This window comes from Vicia villosa, linkage group LG6 (assembly GCF_029867415.1).
Source record: "Vicia villosa cultivar HV-30 ecotype Madison, WI linkage group LG6, Vvil1.0, whole genome shotgun sequence".
NCBI classification, from domain to species: Eukaryota; Viridiplantae; Streptophyta; class Magnoliopsida; order Fabales; family Fabaceae; genus Vicia; species Vicia villosa.
Genome location: NC_081185.1, coordinates 166,334,788 through 166,353,958, shown reverse-complemented (window position 1 = coordinate 166,353,958; position 19,171 = coordinate 166,334,788). Strand labels below are relative to the sequence as shown.

The 19,171-nt window shown below is 31.9% G+C and overlaps 2 long non-coding RNA genes across 2 annotated transcripts; both read right to left on the bottom strand.

Moving 5' to 3' along the window:
* Positions 1 to 6,605: 6,605 nt before the first annotated feature.
* LOC131613138 (uncharacterized) lies at positions 6,606 to 9,105 on the bottom strand. The gene is made up of 3 exons (XR_009287584.1): positions 8,982 to 9,105; positions 8,325 to 8,812; positions 6,606 to 8,212 (listed from the first exon to the last, which is right to left on the bottom strand). It is a non-coding gene; the product is annotated as an uncharacterized LOC131613138 (long non-coding RNA).
* A 2,897-nt stretch (positions 9,106 to 12,002) lies between these two features.
* Positions 12,003 to 13,488, bottom strand: LOC131613137 (uncharacterized). The gene is made up of 3 exons (XR_009287583.1): positions 13,365 to 13,488; positions 12,708 to 13,195; positions 12,003 to 12,595 (listed from the first exon to the last, which is right to left on the bottom strand). It is a non-coding gene; the product is annotated as an uncharacterized LOC131613137 (long non-coding RNA).
* Positions 13,489 to 19,171: the final 5,683 nt, after the last annotated feature.

The window sequence follows — 19,171 nt, the reverse complement described above, 5'->3', positions numbered from 1 at the left end:
GTTAGCTTTTCCCTAAGTATAATTCCCAGTTTGGAAGACATGCTTCATGAGTTCGCAGGTTCTAAGGTGTTCTCGAAGATATATGTGTGTAATCGATATCATCATATAAAAATTATAGTTGCGGATGAATAGAAAACAATTTTCAAGAGCAAAGATTGATTGTATGAGTGGTTGGTGATGCCTTTTGGGTTGTCAAACGCCCCCAGCACCTTCATGAGATTGATGAATCATGTTCTGTGTCAATTTGTTGATTCATTTGTAGTGGTTTATTATGATGATATTCTGATTTATGGTTAAACCAATAAAGAGCATCTGGAGCATGTGAGACATGTGTTGCAAGTCTTATAGCAGAACTATTTGTACATTAATATGAAAGAGTGCACATTCAGCACCAACAAATTGGTCTTCTTAGGCTTAGTTGTTTGTGATGAAGGGATTCAGTTTAATGAAGATAAGGTGAGTACTATCAAGGATTGACATGCACCTAAATTAGTGACTGAGGTTTGTAACTTTCATGGTCTGGCCACTTTCTATAGGAGGTTTATCAAAAACGTCAATACTACCATTGCACCTATTACTGAATGTTTGAAGAAAGGGAAGTTCCATTGGGGGGTTTGAGGAGAAGCGGAATTTTGCATTGGTTAAAAAGAAACTATGTACCGCCCTAGTATTGCCCTAGTATTAACACTTCATAATTTTGACAAATTGTACCAAGTTAAATGTGATGTTATTGGAGTGGGAATAAGAGATGTGTTGTCTCAAGAGAAGAAACTAGTGGCCTTTTACAGCGATAAATTAAGTGATGCTCGCCAGAAATGGAGTACTTATGATCTGAAATTCTATGTAGTCCTTAGAACTCTGTGCCAGTGGGAACATTATCTGGTTCAGCAGGAGTTCATTTTGTTCGCTGACCATTAAGTTTTGAAGTTTCTTCACAACCACAAGGTGATAAACAAGATGCATGCTCGATGGGTGAGTTTTCTACAGGAATTTCCTTTTATTATTCATCATAAGCCAGAGGTTCTTAACAAGGTTTAAGGTTCATTGAGTAGGAGAGCTTCCTTACTAATCACATTAGCGCGGGAAATAATAGGCTTTGAGTGCCTGAAAGAGTTGTATGAAAGTGAAATTCAATTCACGGATTTATAAACCAAGCGTAGTGGAAATCATCTTTGTGCAAATTTTCATATTCGAGATGGTTAACTTTTTAAAGGGGTTGACTATGCATTCCTTGCTCATCTTTAAGAGAGAGAAGTTAAATCAAAATCTAGATGGAGATGATCTTAAGAGTCATCTGGGTCGAGACAATACCATTTCTAGCATAGAAGAGAGATATTATTGGCCACACTCGAGGTGGGACGTTGGTTCTATAGTTAGGAGATGTTATACTTTTTAGGTTTCTAAAGGCCAAACTCAAAATATTGGTCTTTATATGTCTTTACCTATTCTTGATGATATTTGGAAAGATTAAGCCATGGATTTTGTGATGGGCTTGCCTCGTACTTAATGAGGTGCAGATTATGTGTTTGTTGTAGTAGAGAGATTCTTAAATATTCAAAATATATCACACTTGTTCTTTTAGCCTAACCTGTTAGTCAAAGTTAATGAGGTAATATATGTGGCATTGATGTGGAATATGAAATGGCTACATGTGATTTTATTTTTCCAAGGTGGAAAACGCATACATTCCAACCAGACATCTAACCCAAAAAAACATAACTTGTCAAGCATTATTTGTTTTAAGAAAACATATTAGGGAGACTCGAGCGGTTAAAGAAAACACATTGACAAAGGAAAACATGAATGCTTTAGAAGGCAAAGTGAATGATGAAGAGGTTGTTGTTTATACTTAAAGTGATAATGATAGTGATGATGTGATTTATATTCATGGTATTGCAATGGATGTAGCACTTGAAGACTTTGATGAATGCAGTGATGAAGAGGTTGATGTTGGAACATAAAGTGATAATGATCGCAACAATGTGAGTTATAATTATGATAATGCAATGGATGAAGAGTTTGAAGACTGGGATGACAATACAATGAAATTTAAAGATGGAATATCGATTCAACAATTAAGGATAATGTATAACCAGTACAAGGTATGGAGGTTGATATGAGACCTCATTTATCGATATTGTACATTTGTTATGGTTTCTTAAACTTTTAATTGATGATTTTGGAGGTATTAGTCATTATTATCACATATAGACATTTATCTCCAATCAACAAAAGCTACAAACTAAGGCTAAGTGTAAGACCTAAACAATACTTAGTATTTCACAATCATTTTAGCAAAGTGCATCTATTCAAAAGAAAATACCAACTAAGAAGAAAACACTAATAAAAAATGAAATTCCAAAAAGAAGAAAATTTAGTATTTTGTATAGGTTGTTATTTTGTTAGGTTGTTGCTTTTGAATGTTGGTTTGGAAATCATATTGGATGTTATTTGAGCATTGTTGTTAATGGATGTTGTAAAATGATCACTCAATTTAATAGATGTACTTTTGAATGTTTTGAAAGGTTTTGATTATGAATGATCTTCCTTTGAAAATTTATTCTACATCACATTCAAAAGAGTAAATCCTTGTTGAATTTCTGAAAAAACATAATCTACATAACAAACCAAGTTTTAAAATCATTCAGTGGTTGAAATTTTATAAAAATCAAATTAATGATTAATCAAATTAACAAAATAAATCGCTTACACTATAGTATGGACAATCCGACATTTTTTTTTCCAAAATTTGTAATCGTGGTGGCCCATCAAACCCCGAAAAAACCCCACCTCGAAAATAAGGTGTCTATCGTCATTTGCAGTTTGAATAAACCATCGAATTAGAAGTATGATTGTTGTCTCTACAATTACAATATGATTTTGAAATGGGAGAAGTATGTACAGGATCCATTGTAATCACTTGATTTGAAAATTCAAGTTTTCAATATGAAAAGGTTCAAGGTTATATAGATATATTTAAAATTATGAGAGAAGGAAACAATCTGTATTATATTTTTATGCCTCAATTCACATTATTAATATAACCTCAAGGTACAAATTCAAAGCAAGATATCTAAAATTAAATTAAATTATTAGGGCCCAACTCATTGAATATTCTAACACAATATTTATTTATTTTTGTACTTTATTGGGTTTGTCATTCATATCATATGAGTAGTTATTCAAACACATATACAACGGGAAAAATAACACTTCGGTGTTAAACCACGCGCACACAAGAAGAAAAAAAAATGTTACTAAAATAAGAAAAAATGTTGTATAGAAAGTAAAGAATTTTTTTTAAATGGACAAAAATGGCTTACCATTGACGATGGGTGTAAAAATAAGGAGAGAAAAATATATGAACATAACATAAACAAACTTAATAAATTTTTCCATACTTTCCACCCTCTATATGGATTGAATAAATCATATAGGAAATGATTTTATCTCTTCATGATTTATAAATGTCATGTTCTTTCTTCATATATTAATTAAATATTTTTATTAATATTTTAAAAATTAAACCGGACTGAACGGTTGAACAAATTAGATTTGGAATTAAGGATTAATTCAATCCGGTTATATTTACTAAATCATTGGCCGAAAAAACCAATATATAACTGGAATAATCAAATTGAACCGTTCTAAACTATGTGAACCAAAGAACCTTAACTAGTTTTTGAAATAGTCAATTTTGTTAAAATATATTATGTCATATAAACTTTTAAATTTTATCATGTCGTCCTAGGTATTTTTTACTTCGGCCACGCTTCATCATCATCATATTGTTCCTTTCAAAGATAATCACACAGTCTATTTTTTTTGACCTAAACACAATTTGGGTCATCACTATTCACCTATATATTAGTCGCCATCGTTTAATTTATATTTTTTCACCGTTGTTTAACTTAATATTGACCATATTTTTTTAACTGTGACTTTCCCTTAGTCGTTTAACTCGAATCTACTCATCATAGTTTTATATTTCTTTATCTATCAACTTTATCTTTTAATTTATTTTAGTTTTTTGTTTCATCTGTTTTTGAATTAAATATATTGTTCTGTTTATTTTCGATATTCTATCTGGCGTGATATATTTGTAAAAACTCATAATAGGGATATGGTACCAGCCATCATCAGGTGCCCACCCCGAAATATGTCATCTAGGCATGATCCCCACTTAGTATGTGGCTTGCCCTGAAGGGAAACTTGGATGGTAACATGTATGTAGTCCATAACAGTGTCTGGAAGAAGTCATGACCATGATTGCCTAAGAAGTAAGCAGTCAACATGTTCCCTAGTCAAGATGAAGCGTATACTACTTTTTAGAATTCTATAAACCCAAACCCATAGGCCTCTATACATATCTCAACCTTAGCTTTGAGAATGGGAATCTATTATTCATCGAAAATGAGAAAAATATATGACATAACATAAACAAACATAATAAATTTTTTCATACTTTCCACCCTCTAAATGAAACGAATGAATCATATAAGAAATGATTTTATCTCTTCATGATTTATAAATGTCATGTTCTTCATTTATCAATTAAATATTTTTATTGATATTTTAAAAATGACAAAATAGTTTTTTTTTCCCGTATGTTAACTTAAAGGTTTATTTTGGTCCTTCAATTTTAAAAAGTTTCATATTGATCTCTTAACTCTTCAAAACGTAACATGTTGATTCTTTTTGTCTAATTAGGGACAAAAAAACTCAAAAATCAATCGTTAAATCAGTCTCTAATACGATAAAAAGGATTAAAATGGTACATTTTGAAGATGTAAGGGACCAATATAGAATCTTTTGAAGTTAAGAGACCAAAATAAACCCCAAAGTTAACATACGGGACTAAAAAAAATATTTTTCCTTTAAAAATTAAACTGGACCATACGGTTGAACCAGTTGAATTGTGAACCAAAAATGAATTTGATTTGATTATATTTACTAAACCATTGGCCCGAAAAGCTCAATATAATATTGAAAACATTAAATTGAACAATTCCAAACTATTTTCAAAAAGCCAGAGTTAGTTTTTGAAATAATCAATTTTGTTAAAATATATTATGTCAATTAAAATTTTAAATTTTATCACGGCGTCATAGGTATTTTTTACTTCAGCCACACTTCATCATCATCATTACGTCGTTCCTTTCAAAGATAATCACACAGTTTATTTTCTTTTTGACCTAAAAACAATTTGGGTCGTCACTATTCACTTAAATATTAGCCACCATCGTTCAATTTATATTTTTTCACCATCGTTTAGATTAATATTGACCATCTTTGTTTAATTGTGACTTTCCCTTGATCGTTTAACTCGCATCCACTCATCATAGTTTTACATTTCCTTGTCTTTCAACTTTATACTTTTTTTTAGTTTTTTGTTTCATCAGATATTGAAGTAAATATATTGTTCTATTTATTTTGGTATTCTATCTGGTGGGATATATTTGTAAAAACCTACAATAGGGATATGGGACCAGCCCTCATCAGGCTTCCGCCCTGAAATATGTCATTTAGGCATGATCCCCACTTATTATCTGGCTTTCCCTTAAGAAAAACGTGGATGGTAATATGTACATAGTCCATAATCGTGTATGGAAGAATTCATGACCATGATTTCCTAAGAATTAGACAGTCAACCTGGTCAAGGTTGAGCATATATAATACTTTTTAGGATTCCATAAATCCATACCCATAAGTCTCTCTCTCTCTCTCTCTCTCTCTCTCTCTCTCTCTCTCTCTCTATATATATATATATATATATATATATATATATATATATATATATATATATATATATAACCTAAGCTTTGAGAAAGGCAATTTATTATTCACCGAAAATACCCCATTAACAGAGCTTCTCACCCTCATGAGCTTGCTCTAACCCCATAGCAACCACCTCCAAAACAGAGCATCTCACCGCCGTGAGCTTTCTCTAACCGCCAACAAACTATAAATCCTTTAGGCACTCGTACCATCCTGGAATTCAAACATTTATAATTTTTTAGTATGTATAGTAGTATCCATCATGGGGCCCTGGTAAAATTGACTTGGGCCACACCTTCCATTATACCACCACTTTGAAGATGAAATGAATTAGACTCTTCAAAGAGAATTAGTCTCCCTTCCTAGCTTTAACCGTCCAGTATTTGAAGATGAAATGAATTAGACTCTTCAAAGAGAATTTTGGCATTGAGACCATTCAAAAATCATGAGAGAGTTATGGCCTTTGGAAGTTGATGAAACTCACTTGAAAATCTTATAGATGACCTATAATCTTTTCAAATCTTAAATGACTTCCAAGCATTTTCACATTTTGCACCCTGAAACAAAGTTGTAGTAGACATCCTCAAGATTATTGTAGAAAAATAATGAGCTCAAGGAGATAAAAATTGACCAAGTTATGATCCTTTAAAGTTGACAAACCATTATTCGCCCAAACACGAGGTAACTTGTAATGTTTCTCAACTTTTGATGATTTTCTTTATACAGTTGGATCTTATCATGTGAAGAGAAATTGTTGGAAACGATGAGAAGAGTCCATATAAAAAAGAATCAACTTAAGATGATGAAAATTAAGAGAGTTATAAGGCACGAGGAGATATATAAGACCTTGAAATGATATTTTCTAAAAGCACACTTGATGATGAGGCTCGTAGCTTGATGAAACTTATTGAAGGAAGCATGGAATTAAACACATGAATCTATGGAGTTTCTTGATGAAAATCAAGCCACATGATCTTGAGATGAACTTGATAAAATGAAACTTATTGAAGAAATCATGGACATAACATTTTCATGATAAGGATGTATCTTTTTAAGTCTAATCCATCAAGCTTCCATGGATAACCAGTTGATTGAGAGTCGATCCTCAAGAACTTAGTTTAGGTGAGGAGATGAATGTCCTTGCTTCAACACCTACAATGCACAAAGTAATGAAAGACACGAGATATATTTTTTGTATTTTGATTAGTATAATATAACAAAGAAATATTCACAAACTAAACAAACATGGGTGCTTGGTGATTTCCCTAAAGGCAAGATGAGCATCAAACTAAAGATCCAGCTCAAGATTGTGGTCTTGATATGTGGTAGGAATGCAAAATGATTGGGGGATCTTATGGCCGAAAATTAGGGTATGACACTACTCCTTATTCAAGTGGGAGTGGAAGAATTATGGATGGTATGGTTTGTAATAGGCAGCTTCAGATGCTTCTATAGGAATCTTGGAACTTTAATGTCAACACATGCGCATATAGCAAGATTCTTTTTCTCTCTGGAGCCAGGGTGTCTCCATTAAGCTTTTCTCTTCTTCGAAAATGGTGAACCTTAGTTAGTACATGATTTCCACTTCTTCCCTCAGAATCACTGAAGGATACCTCCCAATCCGGTGTATGTGTGGGAACTGTGGAGCTTATTCATGTAATGTAAGCGTTCTAGTCGGGATCGGCTTTAGAATGGTGGTCGACTGGGTGTAAGAGGCCGCCCCACGTACGCTACTATTTCTTGGAGGAGAAAATCGCAAGTTCTCTTCAACCCTCAAGATCCTATCAGCCAAGACTTGCGAATTTTGTTGATGGATCAAGTTGTGCATGTTATTCAATAAATCAGGTGTTCCTTACACACCTAGACTAACTTACAATAGTTGAAGATCGGGAAATGCCTCATGTCCAAGTGCTAGGGGTTGGAAGGGACTGTGATTTGATGGCTTTCCTTGGATTGTTTTCTAGAGGACTCTTGAGGGAATCAGATCTTCCAGCATTGGATAAGATGAAGAGGTCACTATGACTGGATCTTCAACTTCTAGAGGAAGTGATTGAGCTATGGTTGCATCATCTTTTGCAAATCGAGTGTTTCTTGATGTTGACATAATCTTAGAAAGTTGATATCAAAATAACGGGAGAATGGATCAATGATTCAGCTGATGAAAATCAAAGATTTAGATCTTCGACGAAAAATGTAGTTTTTCATATAAATTCGAGTAAATCAGAGATAGTTTTCCATAGGCGGCGTTCGTGTTCTATTTAGGAACAAGATCTTTCTGTGAAGGAGGAGGTGATGTTTTACTACGGTGGAGTTGAGCTTCTAGTGCGACGGAGAAGGGGCTGACCTGCTAGGTTAGCACTCAAATGCCGAACTTAGTAAGAGCATGAGAATGTATTCTACATCACATCCAAAAGAGTAAATCCTTGTTGAATTTCTAAAAAAAATATAACCAGCAAAACAAAACCAAGTTTAAAAATTATTCGGTGGTCGAAATTCTATAAAAATCAAATTAATGATTAATCAAATTAACAAAATAAATCACTTACTCTATAGTGTGGACAATCTTACTCTATAGTGTGGCCCATCAAAACCCCAAAAAAACCCACCTCGGAAATAAGGTGTCCATCATCATTTGGAGTTTGAATAAACCATCGAGTTAGAAATGGGAGAAGTATGTACAGGATCCATTGTAATCACTTGATTTGAAACTCAAGTTTTCAATATGATAAAAAATTATGAGAGACAAAAAAAAATCTGTATTATATTTTTATGCCAATTCACATTATTAATATAACCTCAAAGTACAAATTCAAAGCAAGATATCTAAAATTAAATTAAATTAAATTATTAGGGGCCAACTCATTGAATATTCTAACACAATATTAATTTTTTATACTTTATTGGTTTATCACTCATATCATACGAGTAGTTATTCAAACACATATACAACGTTTAAAATAACACTTCTGTGTTAAACCACGCGCACACAAATTATTTGGACAATCAGCAACAGTTTCACACTTAATTGCTCCCCCTGTATTAAAGAAAAAGAAAATAAAAAAGAATGTTACTAAAATAAGAAAAAATGTTGTGTAAAATAGTAAAGAATTTTGCCTGTTTCACTAGAGGTCATGTGGTTATTTGCTTAGTATATATCCATGTGGTACTCGGTTCTTTTTCTTAAATGAACAAAAATGGCTTACCATTGACGATGGGTGTAAAAATAAGAAGAGAAAAATATATGAATAGAACATAAACAAACTTAATAAATTTTTCCATACTTTCCACCCTGTAAATGGATTGAATGAATCATATAGGAAATGATTTTATCTCTTCATGATTTATAAATGTCATGTTCTTCATTTATCAATTAAATATTTTTATTAATATTTTAAAAATGGCAAAATAACTTTTTTGTCTCGAATGTTAACATAATTGCTCCTTTAATTTTAAAAGCTCCATATTAATCTCTTAACTCTTCCAAATATATCATATTGGTTCTTTTTGTCTAATTAGCGACGAAAAAACTCAAAAATCGATCGCTAAATCAATATCTAATATGATGAAAAAAATTAAAATGATACATTTTAAAGATATAAAGGACTAATATAAAACTTTTTAAAATTAAGAAATCAAAATGAACCCCAAAATTAATATATATGGGACCAAAATAGATATTTTTCCTTTAAAAATTAAACTGGACAATACAGTTGAACCAGTTGGACTGTAAACCAAAAATGAATTTGATTTGATTATATTTACTAAACCATTGTCAGAAAAATCCAATATAATATTGGAAAAATTAAATTGAACAGTTTCAAACTATTTGAACTAAAAAACCAGGGCTAGTTTTTGAAATAATCAATTTTGTTAAAATATATCATGTCAATTTTTTGAAATAATCAATTTTGTTAAAATATATCATGTCAATTAAAATTTTAAATTTTATCACTTACGGCGCCATAGGTATATTTTACTTCAGTCACACTTCATCATCATCACATTGTTTCTTTCAAAGATAATCACACAATTTATTTTCTTTTTGACCTAAACACAATTTGGGTGGTCACTATTCACCTAAATATTAGTCACCATCGTTCAATTTATATTTTTTTCACCATCGTTTAGCTTAATGTTACCATAGTTGTTTAATTGTGACTTTCCTTTGGTTGTTTAACTCGCATTCACTCATCGTAATTTTACATTTCTTTGTCTTTCAACTTTATATTTTTTTATTTTTTTGTTTCATCTGATATTGAAGTAAATATATTGTTCTGTTTATTTTTTGTATTCTATCTTATTTGTAAAAACCAACAATATAGATATGGGACCAGCCATCATCAGGCTCCCGCCCTGAAATATGTCATTTAGGCATGATCCCCACTTATTATGTGGCTTTCCCTTAAGAAAAACGTGGATGGTAACATGTATGTAGTCCATAATCGTGTGTGGAAGAATTCATGACCATGATTGTCTAAGAAGTAGGCAGTCAACAGGTTCCCTGATCAAGGTTGAGTGTATACTACTTTTTAAGATTCCATAAATCCATACCCATAAGCATATATATATATATATATATATATATATATATATATATATATATATATATATATATATATATATATATATATATATATATATATATATATATATATATCAACCTAAGCTTTGAGAAAGGCAATCTATTATTCACTGAAAATACCCCATTAACGGAGCTTCTCACCCTCGTGAGCTTGCTCTAACCCCACAGAAAATACCTCCAAAACAGAGCTTCTCACCACCGTGAGCTTTCTCTAACCACCACAAACTATCAATCCATTGGGCACCCGTACCATCCTGGGAGGTCAAACATTTGTAATTTTTTTTAAGCATGTATAGTGTTATCCATCATGGGTCCCTGGTAAAATTGACTTGGGCCACACCTCCCATTATACCACCACATTGAAAGTCACCAAAGTATCCCTTCCTAGCTCCAACCATCCACAATCATGGTCTTTGAAGACGAACTGAATTAGACTCTTCAAAGAGAATTGTGGAATTGAGACCATTCAAAAATCATAAAAATTGAGAGAGTTATGGCCTTTGGAAGTTGATGAAACTTACTTGAAAATCTCATAGATGACCTATAATCTTTTCAAATCTTAAATGATCTTCCAATCATTTTCTCATTTTGCACCTTGAAACAAAGTTGTAGTAGACATCCTCAAGATTATTGTAGAAAAAATGAGCTTGAGGAGATAAAAATTGACCAAGTTATGATCCTTTAAAGTTGCCAAACCCTTATTACCCCCAAACACAAGGTAACTTGTAATGTTTCTCAACTTTTGATGATTTTCTTTACACAATTGGATCTAATCATGTGAAGAGAAGTTGGTGAAAATTATTAGAAGATTGCATACCAAAAAGAATCAACTTAAGATGATGAAAATTGATAGAGTTATGCTCTTGTGATCATAGAATCAAATACTTGCCAAATTAGGTCAAACTTCTTGAATCAACTTTGAATCTCTTGAACTTTTCTTGCATTATAAGGCGTGAGGAGATATATAAGACCTTGAAATGATATTTTCTTGAAGCACACTTGATGAAACTTAGTGAACAAAGCATGGAATTAAACACATGAACCTATGAAGTTTCTTGATGAATCAAGCCACATGATCTTAAAATGAACTTGATCAAATGAAATTAACAAGTGCTAAAGACATAACATTTTGATGATAAGGATGTCTCTTTTGAAGTCTAAGCCATCAATCTTTCATGGATGACCAGTTGATTGAGAGTCGATCCTCAAAACCCTATACAAGTGGGAGTGAAAGCATTATGGATGGTATGGTTTGTAGCAGGAAGCTTCAGATGCTTCTATAGAAATCTTGGAACTTTATTGTCAACACCTGCGCATATAGCAAGTTTCTTTTTCTCTCTGGAGCCAGAGTGTCTCCATTAAGCTTTTTCTCTTTTTTGAAAATGGTGAACCTTAGTTAGTACGTGATTTCCACTTCTTCCATCATAATCACTAGAGGATACCTCCCAATCCAGTGTATGTGTGGGAACTATGGAGCTTATTCGACTCTATAATGGTGGTCGATTGGGCGTAAGAGGTCGTCCCATGTATGTTACTGTTTCTTGGAGGAGAAAATCATAAGTTCTCTTTAACTCTCAAGATCCTATCAACCAAGACTTGCGAATTTTGTTGATCGATCAAGTTGTACATGTTATTCAATAAATCAGGTGCTCCTTACACGCCTAGACTGACTTACAATAGTTGAAGATCGGGAAATGCCTCATGTCCAAGTGCTAGGGGTTGGAAGGGACTGTGATTTGATGGCTTTCCTTGGATTGTTTTCTAGAGGACTCTTGAGGGAATCAGATCTTCCAGCATTGGATAAGATGAAGAGGTCACTATGACTGGATCTTCAACTTCTAGAGGAAGTGATTGAGCTATGGTTGCATCATCTTTTGCAAATCGAGTGTTTCTTGATGTTGACATAATCTTAGAAAGTTGATATCAAAATAACGGGAGAATGGATCAATGATTCAGCTGATGAAAATCAAAGATTTAGATCTTCGACGAAAAATGTAGTTTTTCATATAAATTCGAGTAAATCAGAGATAGTTTTCCATAGGCGGCGTTCGTGTTCTATTTAGGAACAAGATCTTTCTGTGAAGGAGGAGGTGATGTTTTACTACGGTGGAGTTGAGCTTCTAGTGCGACGGAGAAGGGGCTGACCTGCTAGGTTAGCACTCAAATGCCGAACTTAGTAAGAGCATGAGAATGTATTCTACATCACATCCAAAAGAGTAAATCCTTGTTGAATTTCTAAAAAAAATATAACCAGCAAAACAAAACCAAGTTTAAAAATTATTCGGTGGTCGAAATTCTATAAAAATCAAATTAATGATTAATCAAATTAACAAAATAAATCACTTACTCTATAGTGTGGACAATCTTACTCTATAGTGTGGCCCATCAAAACCCCAAAAAAACCCACCTCGGAAATAAGGTGTCCATCATCATTTGGAGTTTGAATAAACCATCGAGTTAGAAATGGGAGAAGTATGTACAGGATCCATTGTAATCACTTGATTTGAAACTCAAGTTTTCAATATGATAAAAAATTATGAGAGACAAAAAAAAATCTGTATTATATTTTTATGCCAATTCACATTATTAATATAACCTCAAAGTACAAATTCAAAGCAAGATATCTAAAATTAAATTAAATTAAATTATTAGGGGCCAACTCATTGAATATTCTAACACAATATTAATTTTTTATACTTTATTGGTTTATCACTCATATCATACGAGTAGTTATTCAAACACATATACAACGTTTAAAATAACACTTCTGTGTTAAACCACGCGCACACAAATTATTTGGACAATCAGCAACAGTTTCACACTTAATTGCTCCCCCTGTATTAAAGAAAAAGAAAATAAAAAAGAATGTTACTAAAATAAGAAAAAATGTTGTGTAAAATAGTAAAGAATTTTGCCTGTTTCACTAGAGGTCATGTGGTTATTTGCTTAGTATATATCCATGTGGTACTCGGTTCTTTTTCTTAAATGAACAAAAATGGCTTACCATTGACGATGGGTGTAAAAATAAGAAGAGAAAAATATATGAATAGAACATAAACAAACTTAATAAATTTTTCCATACTTTCCACCCTGTAAATGGATTGAATGAATCATATAGGAAATGATTTTATCTCTTCATGATTTATAAATGTCATGTTCTTCATTTATCAATTAAATATTTTTATTAATATTTTAAAAATGGCAAAATAACTTTTTTGTCTCGAATGTTAACATAATTGCTCCTTTAATTTTAAAAGCTCCATATTAATCTCTTAACTCTTCCAAATATATCATATTGGTTCTTTTTGTCTAATTAGCGACGAAAAAACTCAAAAATCGATCGCTAAATCAATATCTAATATGATGAAAAAAATTAAAATGATACATTTTAAAGATATAAAGGACTAATATAAAACTTTTTAAAATTAAGAAATCAAAATGAACCCCAAAATTAATATATATGGGACCAAAATAGATATTTTTCCTTTAAAAATTAAACTGGACAATACAGTTGAACCAGTTGGACTGTAAACCAAAAATGAATTTGATTTGATTATATTTACTAAACCATTGTCAGAAAAATCCAATATAATATTGGAAAAATTAAATTGAACAGTTTCAAACTATTTGAACTAAAAAACCAGGGCTAGTTTTTGAAATAATCAATTTTGTTAAAATATATCATGTCAATTAAAATTTTAAATTTTATCACTTACGGCGTCATAGGTATATTTTACTTCAGTCACACTTCATCATCATCACATTGTTTCTTTCAAAGATAATCACACAATTTATTTATTTTTTTACCTAAACACAATTTGGGTGGTCACTATTCACCTAAATATTAGTCACCGTCGTTCAATTTATATTTTTTTCACCATCGTTTAGCTCAATGTTACCATCTTTGTTTAATTGTGACTTTCCTTTGGTCGTTTAACTCGCATTCACTCATCGTAATTTTACATTTCTTTGTCTTTCAACTTTATATTTTTTTGTTTCATCTGATATTGAAGTAAATATATAGTTCTGTTTATTTTTTGTATTCTATCTTATTTGTAAAAACCAACAATATAGATATGGGACCAGCCATCATCAGGCGCCCGCCCTGAAATATGTCATTTAGGCATGATCCCCACTTATTATGTGGCTTTCCCTTAAGAAAAATGTGGATGGTAACATGTATGTAGTCCATAATCGTGTGTGGAAGAATTCATGACCATGATTGTCTAAGAAGTAGGCAGTCAACAGGTTCCCTGATCAAGGTTGAGTGTATACTACTTTTTAAGATTCCATAATTTATTTTCAAGGTTGAGTGTTACTACGATGGAGTTGAGCTTCCAGTGCGAAGGAGAAGGGACTGACCTGCAAGGTTAGCACTCAAATACCCAACTTAGTAAGAGCATGAGAATGTGAATGAATTTAAATACCTAAAAATGACATGTTTTTCCTTTTATATATTGGAGGCCGTTCAAACCACCTGCGAGAGATATAACTCGATGTGCGAACAACCGTCTGATTGATCTAGACATCGGATGATGTATCAGAGGGCAGAGTTATCTACTTTGGGTGAGAACGAGGGAACATGTGTTCTTCGCGCTTGCTACCTTCACTTTGCTACTAAGCCTTTCGTCTTGGACCTTATGAGCAACATTGAACAATACGTTTTGAATTCATTTTGCAATTATTTGATTCGGCTCTTCTTGACATGAACATTGTGTAGATTAACTAGCTAACTTAAACCACATTTGTTTGAGCAATACGAACCGATAGTCATCCTTTGATAATCGTAATGAGCTGAAGATCCTCTTTAGTACCAAAAGAGAGAAAGAATTCTTTTTTTTTCTACCATTGAATCTCGTAGTATATCACATGATCTGATGGTGAAATTTATCAATCCAATGTTGAAAATAACCTTATACGTTGTACATCCACTTCACTTATGCATCATAGAACAAACTCTGAATGTAACTTTTTGAAAAGAATTTGTGTCTTTTGATTAGGTCAGGAAATGTATGTAGGACCCGAATTGCACGGCAAAAAACTTTAGTAAGTTAACTCGTTGTTTTGTTGCTTATAAAAAGAAAAAAGTATCGCATATGCTGGAAAGCAACCTCTACTCTTATTTTATATATATATATATATATATATATATATATATATATATATATATATATATATATATATATATATATATATATATATATATATATATATATATATATATATATGCGCTATGGTTCTCTTCTCTAACCAAAGCCATGTGATGCAGATTCTTCTTTTGTATTCAATCACTTGTTTATTTGAACATATTTCTTCAATTAAGGTTAAAGGTAGATTCGTCATGCATCGGTTTAGTTTTCAATGTATCTTTTGTTCGATTTTTTTTGGAGAAAATGAAATTGTTTCTATAATATATAATTTATTTTGACATATTCAACTAAAATGAAACTATTAACTTTAAACATTCACAATGAAACTCTATTTTAGATGTTTAAAAGGATTTTGCAACTTTCTAAAAGGATGGCAATTGAATTCATGTCAATGTCAAGTGGGGTATTTACTATTAAAAACTCAAAAAATAAATTAATAAATTAAAATATAAATTAAAATAATTATTTATTAAAATAAACAATACATGAGTAATTTATAATTAAATATTTACTTTTACACTTTAATATCCATTAAGTATGCATAAGACTGAAACATTAAGCATTAGATAGAATTTAATTGAAATACATATATATATATATATATATATATATATATATATATATATATATATATATATATATATATATATATATATATATATATATATATATATATATATATATATATATATATATATATATATATATATATATATATATATATATATATATATATATATATATATATATATATATATATATATATGCGCTATGGTTCTCTTCTCTAACCAAAGCCATGTGATGCAGATTCTTCTTTTGTATTCAATCACTTGTTTATTTGAACATATTTCTTCAATTAAGGTTAAAGGTAGATTCGTCATGCATCGGTTTAGTTTTCAATGTATCTTTTGTTCGATTTTTTTTGGAGAAAATGAAATTGTTTCTATAATATATAATTTATTTTGACATATTCAACTAAAATGAAACTATTAACTTTAAACATTCACAATGAAACTCTATTTTAGATGTTTAAAAGGATTTTGCAACTTTCTAAAAGGATGGCAATTGAATTCATGTCAATGTCAAGTGGGGTATTTACTATTAAAAACTCAAAAAATAAATTAATAAATTAAAATATAAATTAAAATAATTATTTATTAAAATAAACAATACATGAGTAATTTATAATTAAATATTTACTTTTACACTTTAATATCCATTAAGTATGCATAAGACTGAAACATTAAGCATTAGATAGAATTTAATTGAAATACATTGACGATATAATTCTCAATAAATTTCAACCGTTAATTTATTAAAATTATTTAATTTTTATTTTAAATTCTATTAAAATAATCTATTTGAATGATGATGATACATTGATGGTATAAAAATTTTTACTGCATATTAATTAATTTCTCTATTTGAATGATGATACATTGATGGTATAAAAATTTTTACTGCATATTAAATTCTATTAAAATAATCTATTTGAATGATGATATACATTGATGGATGATAGTCTAAAACATATTTTTAGTCAGAATGGATTTGATACTTTAGGAGAGTGGAGAGGGCCACCAGTGAATCCTCTTATTGATAAATGATTATATTTTGGAATGTTAGGGGGTTAAATAAGATTGCAAAAGTAAAGGAGATTAGCTCCCGTCTCTTTAATTTGCAACCTGAAATTGCTATATTACTAGAAACTCGTGTGAAAAAAGACAAAGCTAAGGAATGTAGGAGATGGTTTGGTAATAATTGGAGTTATATTGATAACTATGAGAGCCACAGTAATGGCAGGATTTGGATTCTTTGGGATGACAGTAGAGTACAACTCAAGGAATGTATCCAAACTGATCAAATGATACATTGTAGTGTGCATAATACTAAGGGGGACTTTGTGAACTGGATTACTGCTGTGTATGCCTCGAATAAGCTGGTAATGAGGAAAAGTCTATGGAGAGATATTGGTAGGATTGGTGATAGCCTGTCTGGATCTTGGAGTATACTTGGTGACTTTAACAATGTATTAGGAGTGCATGATAGAATTGGAGGGAAAGAGGTGAGAGAGGCAGAATTCTGTGAGCTAAGGGATATGATGACTGATGCTGGCCTGTTTGAGATTGATAGGAAAGGGGAGAAATTTACTTGGTTTAACAAACACTCTCAGGATCCTATATACTCTTGCATTGATAGGGTTCTTGGTAACTTGGACTGGATACAACAAAACAATGACAAGACTGTGTATGTGATGGAGCCTGGAGTTTCTGACCATGCTCTATTATGCATTAAAAGTGATGAAGAGAGGATAAAGAGGAAGAGTCATTTCAAGTTCATAAATGCTGTTATTGATAGAAATGGCTACCATGAGGCTGTTGATAAGAGCTGGAAGAAGCATGTGAAAGGAGCCCCCCAAAATCAGTTGTGGAATAAATTGATGAGAGTGCAACATGTCATTAGAAACTTGAGCAAGCCATTGATTGGGATAAAGAGGCAGATAGAGGAAGGTAGAGAGAATCTTGCTAAGGCCCAAATTGAGTTGAGGCAGGATAAAATGAATCCAGTTTTGATTTTGAAAGAGAAAGCTTGTACTGAGGAGGTTCTAAATCTTATAGAAACTGAGGAGAAAATTCTTAGACAAAGGGCAAAGATTGAGTGGATAAGGCTTGGAGATGGGAATAATTCCTTTTTCTATGCTGCTCTGAAAAGTAAAAATAAGCAGAAAATGATAAAAAGTTATGTAAAGAAGATGGTACTGAGTTGGTTGAACAGGATGATATAGAAAGAGAAATCCTGGATTTTTATGGCAGGCTGCTGGGGACTGATGACAAAGATCTGGAAGGGATTGATGTTGTGGCTATGAGGAATGGTACTCAACTGAACAGGGATCAAAGGAGAGAGCTTATCAGGCCAGTCACTGAACAAGAAGTAGAATCAGCCCTAAAGAGTCTTGGAGACTTAAAAGCCCCAGGGACTGATGGTTTTGGAGCAAAATTCTTCAAGCACTCTTGGAGAACTGTGAAAGATGATGTGATGAAGACTGTGAGATTGTTTTTTAATGAAGGGAAGATGGATCCTAGGATCAATTCAACTCTAGTCACTCTAATCCCTAAGCATAACCAGGCTTGTATGTTGAAGGACTTTAGGCCCATATCTTGCTGCTCAACAATATACAAACTGATTTCTAAGATTATGGCTAGAAGGATTAGTGGTGTTCTGCATACAATCATTAGCAGGAACCAGGCTGCATTCATCCCAGGGAAGAAAATCCATGATCATGTTCTGGTTGCATATGAGCTCATTAGAGGGTACAGTAGAAAAGGGGGGACACCAAGGAGCATGCTGCAGATGGATATAAAGAAGGCATATGATTCTGTGAATTGGATGGCTCTTGAACATATCCTGATTGAGATAGGGTTCCCTAGAAGTTTTATTGGATGGATAATGAAAGCTGTTACCACTGTGACATATCAATTTAGCATAAATGGCAAGAGAACTAGCAAACTGAATGCTGCTAAAGGGCTGAGACAAGGGGATCCAATCTCCCCCTTGTTGTTTGTTATAGTCATGGAATACTTGCACAGGAAGATGGATAAACTGAAACATACTGATTTTAAGTATCATAGCAAGTGTAAAGATATTGACCTGATTGATCTTA